The sequence below is a fragment of the Rhinatrema bivittatum genome, chromosome 1 (assembly GCF_901001135.1).
Source record: "Rhinatrema bivittatum chromosome 1, aRhiBiv1.1, whole genome shotgun sequence".
Classification (NCBI taxonomy): Eukaryota; Metazoa; Chordata; class Amphibia; order Gymnophiona; family Rhinatrematidae; genus Rhinatrema; species Rhinatrema bivittatum.
In genome coordinates, this window is record NC_042615.1 from 196,363,446 (window position 1) to 196,372,374 (window position 8,929).

Sequence of the window (8,929 nt, forward strand, 5' to 3'; positions counted from 1 at the left end):
GAGAAGGATGTGGTGGCTGAAAAAATGTCTAGGCCCTATGGACATGTGTGGGTGACTGCCTGTGTGTGTGTGTGAGTGTGTGTGTGTATGTGTGGATGGGTGACTGCCTGCCTGGGTAGATGGGTGACTGCTTGTGTGTGTGTTGGAAGGAGGTGAGAGCCTGTGTGTGTGTGTAGGTGAGAGGCTGTGTGGGTGAGGGAGACCTTGTGTGTGTGTTGGTGCGGGGGTGGGGTGGGGAGGAGTGAGAGCCTGTGTGTGGGTATGTATGTGTAACTGATTGGGTGGGAGTGGGTGAATGAACGGGTGCCTTCCTGGGAGCGGTGTGAGAATGAATGTCATGATCTTAACTCACTTTTCAACAAGACCATTTGCTTATAGAATTTGAGGGCTAAATGTGATTTGACAGAATCTACTTTTTTCCAATTTTACTGAATCAGAACCTCTTTAAATGTTGCCTGTTGTCCAGCATCACTAATAGAAACAACGGCCTATCCAGTCTGTCCAGCAAGCTTTCCACTTTTTTTTTTCTCTCTCTCATACTTATCTGTTACTCTGGGCTCTTAGTAACCTTTTGGTTCTATTTCCCTTCCACCCTCACCATTAAAATAAGCCTGCTCCAGGTGAGGCTCGAACTCACAACCTTGGCATAACTCCATGCAAGTACTGCCCTATAAGTACCACACGCTAACCAATTGCGCCACTGGAGCACGTGTAGTTTTTGCAGGATTTTCTGGTTGGCTTCACAGCAGTGCATGTAAATATAATCTGCATGTTGTAAGTGATATTTTTACCTCAGAAGACTACTTTTGAATGTTCTTTTTTTCATGTTAAATCTGTTATAAATGTATAATTGAATTATGTGTGTGCATCTGTAGAGGGTGTGTGTGTGTGTGTGGGGGGGGGGGGGTGCAAGGCTGTAAGGATTGCTTGATCATGGGTTCCATTGGGGGGGTGTCAGTTTTTAAAAATATAGATTGCTGGAGGGAGTTGGGCTTTTTTTTTTTTTTTTTTGATAGGCACGGGACTCAGACTGAATGATGTGGGGGGCGGGGCAGCACAGTAATTGTTCACACAGGGCAGCAAAAAAGCTAGCACCGGCCCTGGAGGCCTGCAAAGCCAGGGAAGAGCCCATCCTGCCCGAGGCTGGAAGATACATGGGCTGCAGGGAAAGTGCATGAGGCCGTCAGATACCTCATGGGCCAGTTTTGAAAAAATCCCCCGGGGCCGATTTTTTCCTGCAATCCATCCCTGGGGGTTGCTCTGCTCCTCATCCTACTTGTAATGGCTGCTCAGCCTATGCTGCCTGTCCTGGACCTGGGCCATGCAGCTGCTGCTGCTCCTCCTCCTCTTGCTTTTGAATGCTGGGTCCCCTGCTTTTGAATGCAGCGCGTCCCCTGCTGCCTCTTCTTGCAGCAGGGGACGCGCTGTTCTTCCTCCGGCTTCTGTCAGTAACGGCATGGCCTCTCCTTCTTCTCACCCATGCGGACCCACGCCATACCAGCTTCTCTTCTGGGCCATGCAAGCAGGAAGGAGGAGAGGCCATGGCATCGCCACCCTCAAACCTGTGGTGCTCTAAGCGGTCAGCTAGTCTGTCTAGTGCTTTCACTGGCCCTGCATCCCCGTGAGTCTCCCTCTTAACTTACCCCATTCCCTGGGTCCAAGTGGGGCAGGAGCAATCCCCAGTTCTTCCTGCTCTGCTCGTGCAGTACTCCAAACTTGCACTGGCCAAACTGAAGCCGGCCCCATTTTGAAGTATGGCATCCATGAGGCATGAGTGACTGGGGATCTCTTCTCTAGGGATGGAGCAAGTTCAAGGGAGGCAGGAAAGAAGTTCAGAGAAGCCCGGGGGTGGCCGTTAAACATTTTGCAGTGCAGATTTAACCACAGGATAGGAGAGGCAGGCAGGAAGAAAGGCAGTCTAATAATAAACTTCACAAAAAAGAAACTCAAACAAAACTTTCTTCATTTTTCTCTTTCATTTCATTTTCAAAATGAATAAAATAAAATAGGAATTTTTTTTTGGTGACATTTTTCTCTTTCATTCTCAAGGAAAGCATCCTCCCTACCAAATTACAAAGCCACCCAGGGCAGCCAGAAACTTTGCACCAGCCCTGCGTTTGCTCTGCTGCAAACATGTGCAGCCTTGTTCCTTCTCCAGAGCCAAAGATAAACAAGTGGGATTCGACAATCCTGACCTCAAAGCAGAGAAGTCCTTTGTTAATGCTTTTCATACTGAGCAGAAGAAGTTTGTTAAAGATGAATAGTTTTCCCTCTGTCCCAGATTACAGAGATGGGGAATGGAAAGGAAGAAAAGGGGAAGAACATTTATACACCTACTCAGATCTTATACTCTGCCTTAAAACTTCGAAGAGTTGCACACATTTCTGTAAAGAACTAAACTCTCCAAAAGAGGTTTTTGTTTCAAATCTCTGACAAACAACAGTTTGTTTGGGTTTTTTTTTCTATAAATCACATGCCCCTACCATTCAAACGTCTTGTGATATCCCTTCACCTACCCTCCCCCTCAGAAACAAACACCTTTCCAGCCTGCTAATCTACGCACCTATTACAGGGTGAATTACACAGACATGGGCACAAGAACATTTTAGCAGAATCAAACAAAAAAGCAATGCAATACCTTTTTTTTTTTTTATAGTGCAATGGTTTTTAGACCTCCTGACATTCTCATTAAGCATCTAGCACACAAAGACAAGTCAGAAAGGTAGGAAAACAAGAATAATTTGACAAAGACAAAATCTCACCCTCAGAAATCAATCTCTTCTTTACAAGCATGTCCTTCATACTTGGGTTCAAGAGCTTTCCACATGGTCATCACAGCAATGATGGTGACTGGGAAGGTTATAAGAACATAAGAACATGCCATACTGGGTCAGACCAAGGGTCCATCAAGCCCAGCATCCTGTTTCCAACAGTGGCCAATCCAGGCTTCAAGTACCTGGCAAGTACCCAAAAACCAAGTATATCCTACGCTACTGATGCTAGTAATACTAGTGATTATTTTCTAAGTCAACTTAATTAATAGGAGGTAATGGACTTCTCCTCCAAGAACTTATCCAGACCTTTCTTAAACCCTGCACTAACCACATCCTCTGGCAACAAATTCCAGCATTTAATTGTGCATTGAGTGAAAAATAATTTTCTCCGATTAGTTTTAAATGTGCTACATGCTAACTACTTGGAGTGCCCCCTAGTCCTTCTATTATCCAAAAGAGTAAATAACCAATTCATATTTACCCATTCTAGACCTCTCATTATTTTAAAGACCTCTATCATATCCCCCCTCAGCCGTCTCTTCTCCAAGCTGAACAGCCCTAACCTCTTTAGTCTTTCCTCATAAGGGAGCAGTTCCATCCCCTTTATCATTTTGGTTGCCCTTCTCTATTCCTTCTCCATCACAACTATATCTCTCTTGAGATGCGGCAACCAGAGTTGTACACAGTATTCAAGGTGTGGTCTCACCATGGAGCGATACAGAGGCATTATGACATCCTCCATTTTATTCACCATCCCCTTCCTAATAATTCCTAACATTCTGTTTGCTTTTTTTGACTGCCACAGCACACTGAGCCGACGATTTCAAAGTATCATCCACTATGACGCCTAGATCTCTTTCCTGTGCGGTAGCTCCTAATAAGGAACCTAACATCGTGTAACTACAGCATGGGTTATTTTTCCCTATATGCATCACCTTGCACTTATCCACATTAAATTTCATCTGCCTTTTGGATGCCAATTTTCCAGTCTCACAAGGTCCTCCTGCAATTTATCACAATCCGCTTGTGTTTAACTACTCTGAATAATTTTGCATCATCTGCAAATTTGATTACCTCACTCATCTTAATATTTTCCAGATCATTTATAAATATATTGAAAAGCACGGGTCCTAGTACAGATCCTTAAGGCACTCCACTGTATATCCTTTTCCACTGAGAAAATTGTCCATTTAATCCTACTCTCTGTTTCCTGTCTTTTAACCAGTTTGTAATCCATGAAAGGACATTGCCATCTATCCCATTACTTTTTACTTTTCTTAGAAGGTTCTCATGAGGAACTTTGTCAAATGCCTTCTGAAAATCCAAATACAATACATCCAAGGGTTCACCTATACCTACATGTTTATTAGCCCCTTCAAAAAAGTGAAGCAGATTTGTGAGACAAGACTTGCCTTGGGTAAAGCCATGCTGACTTTGTTCCATTAAACCATGTCTTTCTATATGTTCTGTGATTTTGATCTTTACGACACTTTCCACTATTTTTCCTGGCACTGAAGTCAGGCTAACTGGTCTGTAGTTTCATGGATCACCCCTGGAGCCCTTTTTAAATATTAGGGTTACATTAGCCACTCTCCAGTCTTCAGGTACAATGGATGATTTTTTTTTTTTTTTTTTTATTGAATTTTAAACACTTATACAGAACTTTAGTTCAAGAAAAATACAGATAATAATAATATCTAATTAGATATACAAAGTAATTATTAAAGAACATTTTCATATCTGAACAATCATAGGAAAAAGGGGAGTCCTTGATCAAATTGAGCAGTCACAGAAGAAAAAACATATACTTCCTAACAAAACGCATGCCCTTAAAAGGGAGTACCTGAGCTTAACTTATTGCCATTGCCTGGGGCTCATGTCAGGAATGTGAGTCCAGATATACACGTAACTGTACCGGGTCTAGGAAAATATACCTATTTTCTTGAAATATCACTATACATCTACACGGGAAGCGTAGTATAAATTTTGCTCCCCTGTTTATCACTTCAGATCTCATTTGCAAGAACTTCCTTCTTTTTTCTTGAGTCACTTTAGTAACATCTGGATAAATCCAGATTCTGTAACCGTGGAATACTTTATCTTGATTTCTTAGAAAATTTCTTAAAACAGCATCTCTTTCTGATATAAACAAGAACGTTACCAACAAAGTCTCTCTTGTTTCAATTACTGTTTCTAAAGTCATTTCCAGGAGAGCAGAAATATTCAAAGGTTCTTCTTTTCTTGCTTGTAATTGTGGATTATTTTCTGACGTCTTTTCCTTAGACCCAGGTAAATAGTATATTTTAGATAGTGCTGGCATACCCTCCTCTGGGAACTTCAAGATGTTATTAAGATAACTTTTGAATAAATCTCGTGGTGATTGTCCTTTCATTTTAGGAAAATTAAGAATCCTTAAGTTCACTCCTCTATTTTCATTTTCCAATCTCTCAAGCCTATTATAACAAATAGTCTCAGATCTTATTAAGTTATGTTGAATCTCCTTAATATCCTTAATTTTTCCCTCATTCTCGGAGACTTTTTTCTCTAGAGTTAACATTTTTTCATCCATAGTCCTTGTATGTTGCAAATTTTCCCTTAATAGACTTGACATTGATTTTATAGATGTATCCATTGAAACAAACATACTCCAAATACTTTCAATAGTTATTTCTTGTGGTTTTACCAGAGGAAGAGTTCCTAAAATATGTATTCCAGTCTCACTCCTCCCTGAAGCCTCCAAGTCCCCGGTCTTACCGTCAGGCAGTTGTTCCATGGCCGCCCGGCCCCTGGAGCCTCGTTCTCCTTGGCTCTCCGAAAGGGGTAGAACACTCTCCTCCTTTCTCGGGGTGGTAATTTTCACGGGTTCCATTTTCCCTTCCAGCTGTCCGGTTGTAAACTCTCCGGACAAGCTGAAGATATCGGTCGGTTGATCCGGGGTAAGTGGCGCGCCGGGACTGAGGGATACCTCTTCCACATGGGTTACCGTTGCCTGCTCAGCGTCGGTTAGTCCCGCGTTTCCTCCTGCCGGCTGACTTCTCAAGGTACTTGCAAACATCGTCTCGATTCGTGGCTGAAAAGCGTCCGTTATCGGCGTAGAGGTAAATGAAGGCTTCAATTTTGCCTTTCTTTTAGTGTGAGGCATTATTGGCAAATAAGGCAATACTTTGCAGGAAAGGCAAAGAAGAAAAAATCTCTCCACGGAGCGAGATTTGCTGCGTCCTCTCTAGCGGGCAGCCATCTTGGACTCCTCACAATGGATGATTTTAATGATAGGTTACAAATTTTTACTAATAGGTCTGAAATTTCATTTTTTAGTTCCTTCAGAACTCTGGGGTGTATACCATCCAGTCCAGGGGATTTACTATTCTTCAGTTTGTCAATCAGGCCTACCACATCTTCTAGGTTCACTGTGATTTGGTTCAGTTCATCTGAATCTTTACCCATGAAAGCCTTCTTCTGAACAGGTATCTCCCCAACATCCTCTTCAGTAAACACCGAAGCAAATCATTTAATCTTTCCACGATGGCCTTATCTTCTCTAAGTGCCCCTTTAACCCCTCAATCATTTAACGGTCCAACTGACTCCCTCGCAGGCTTTCTGCTTCAGATATATTTTAAAAAGTTTTACTGTGAGTTTTTGCCTTTATGGCCAACTCCTTTTCAAATTCTCTCTTAGCCTGTCTTATCAATGTCTTACATTTAACTTGTCAGCGCTTATCCTTTATCCTGTTTTCTTCAGTTGGATCCTTCTTCCAATTTTTGAATGAAGTTCTTTTAGATAAAATAGCCTCTTTCACCTCACCTTTAACCATGATTATGTAATTGTTTGCCTTCCTTCCACCTTTCTTAATGTATGGAATACATCTGGACTGTGCTTCCAGGATGCTATTTTTTAACAATCTCCATGCCTCTTGCATAATTTTTACCTTTGTAGCTGCTCCTTTCAGTTTTTTTCTATTTTTCTCATTTTATCAAAGTTTCCCTTTTGAAAGTTTAGAGCTGAAGCCATAGATTTACTTACTGTCCCCATTCCTGTCATTAATTCAAATTTGATATTATGATCACTATTGCCAAGTGGCCCTACACCATTACCTCTCTCACCAAATCCTGTGCTCCACTTAGAATTAGATCTAAAATTGCTCCCTCTCTCGTCAGTTCCAGAACCAATTGCTCCATAAAACTGTCATTTATTCCATCCAGGAACTTTATCTCTCTAGCATGTCCTGATGTTACATTTACCCAGTCAATATTTGGGTAATTGAAATCTCCCATTATTACTGCACTGCCAATTTGGTTAATTCCTAATTTCTCTTAGCATTTCACTGTCCATCTCACCATCTTGACCAGGTGGACGGCAGTATACTCCTATCACTATATTTTTCCCCAACACACAAGGGATTTCGACCCATAAAGATTTGATTGTGCATTTAGTCTCATGCAGGATCTTTATCCTAATGGACTCTATGCCATCCTGGACATAAAGCGCCACCCTGCCTCCCAGATGCTCCTCTCAGTCATTGCGATATAATTTGTGCCCTGGTATAGCACTGTCCCATTGGTTATCCTCCTTCTATCATGTCTCTGAGCTAAGGATGGGTGGGAGACGGGTAGGAGGGTTGGGAAAACAAACATACTAAATTGTTTATTAGCTGCCTTACTGACTATTTAAAAAACAAACACACAAATACACTAATTAATATACCTCAATAGTTTACTTCTCCCCAATAATTTTAAAAAATTTCCCAAGTAGAACTTACTGATCCCTTTCAGCCACCAGCAAGGTGATCCCCTCCTCTCAGTGCTCCCACAGGAATGTGGGTTACTGAGCTCTTACCTTGCAATATATCTTGTGCTTCTAAGGTATATTAGTATAAAACAATAGGGATATGCAATCGTTTAGGACGAATTAGGCAATTTCAACAAAATTGCCTAATTTTTCCTGGTTCGGGGAACTTGAAAACTGAACCAAATTTTCCCAAAATTTCATGAAAATTTGGTTTTAGGGATATCGCACACTAACAGGGAGTTAGCGCGCACTAACTCCCGTTAGTGTGCACTAACCTGAAATTTGGGTCCCCCGAATTACAAAGGCACGAACCGCAGGAAATATGAAATTTCCCATGGCAGGCCAAAAACGAAGCCCGAACCATGAAGCTTTGCACATCTCTACCAAACAATCCTTTTGGAGATTTACACTACAGTTAGTTGTCCCGAGTGGTCTGGCTTACATCTTCTTCTAAAGCAGTGTTTTTTGCAGCAGTACTTCATAGGTCTCATTTGTTTCAAACGGACCACAATATTATTTTCAGCATGCAAATATTGCACTAGAAATATAAATCTGACTAATATTGCAAACATTTTACATCACATTAGCTTATGTATTTATTACCAGCAATTTATATTCCACCCAATTACCATTACATATGTTCTGGATGGATTACAGTATATAAAAAAATAAAAATAAACAATAACATAAAATAACACATCATAAACATATTTTGGTACATAGTGGTTTATCGACAATTTTTTGCACAATAATTTTGCTAAATTTTACAGGAAGCTAGCAAAGTTAATGCACTTTATTACCTCAGCACACTTGGTCATGTGCTAAAACTGTTTTCGATAATGTTCCTCCAAATATTATAAATGTGTATTAAGTAAATACAATTGATACTGATGAATAAGAATATCTATTATTAGGAGTATAGGTGCTGAAACTGTTTGCTGATTAATGCATTTAAATAACAATCTTGTGTCTATATGCTGTTAGCACATTAAGGGGACTATGCACCAAACCGCACTAACCATTAGCAAGTGTGCTAATGGCTTTTAGAGCACACACTGTTGTGTGCTATACATTAGCCATTTAGCATGGGTAAAAGCCTGCGTTAAATTGCATAATCACAGCTGGATGTGCTAAACATGTAAATAGGTGTAATGACTTGTTTAGGCATTATCTTCCAATTTGGTAATTGTAGAACGTTTAGCACCAGTTGGGGAGGCTTAAGTTAAAGGCTTGGAAAGAGAGGGGATTTAGCAGGAACTCACCCATCTTCTCCCCACACTAACACTCAGGCCGATGCAATATAGTGTGCTCAGTCGAGCACATGGCTTTACACATGCTTGGACATGCATTTTAGATGCGCGTCCAAAACC

General features: G+C 41.1%; 1 non-coding gene across 1 annotated transcript; it reads right to left on the bottom strand.

Annotated features, from left to right (window-relative positions):
* Positions 1-612: 612 nt before the first annotated feature.
* On the bottom strand, positions 613-707 carry TRNAI-UAU. Its single transcript has 2 exons — positions 670-707; positions 613-648 (listed from the first exon to the last, which is right to left on the bottom strand). It is a non-coding gene; the product is annotated as a tRNA-Ile (tRNA).
* Between the last annotated feature and the right edge of the window lie 8,222 nt (positions 708-8,929).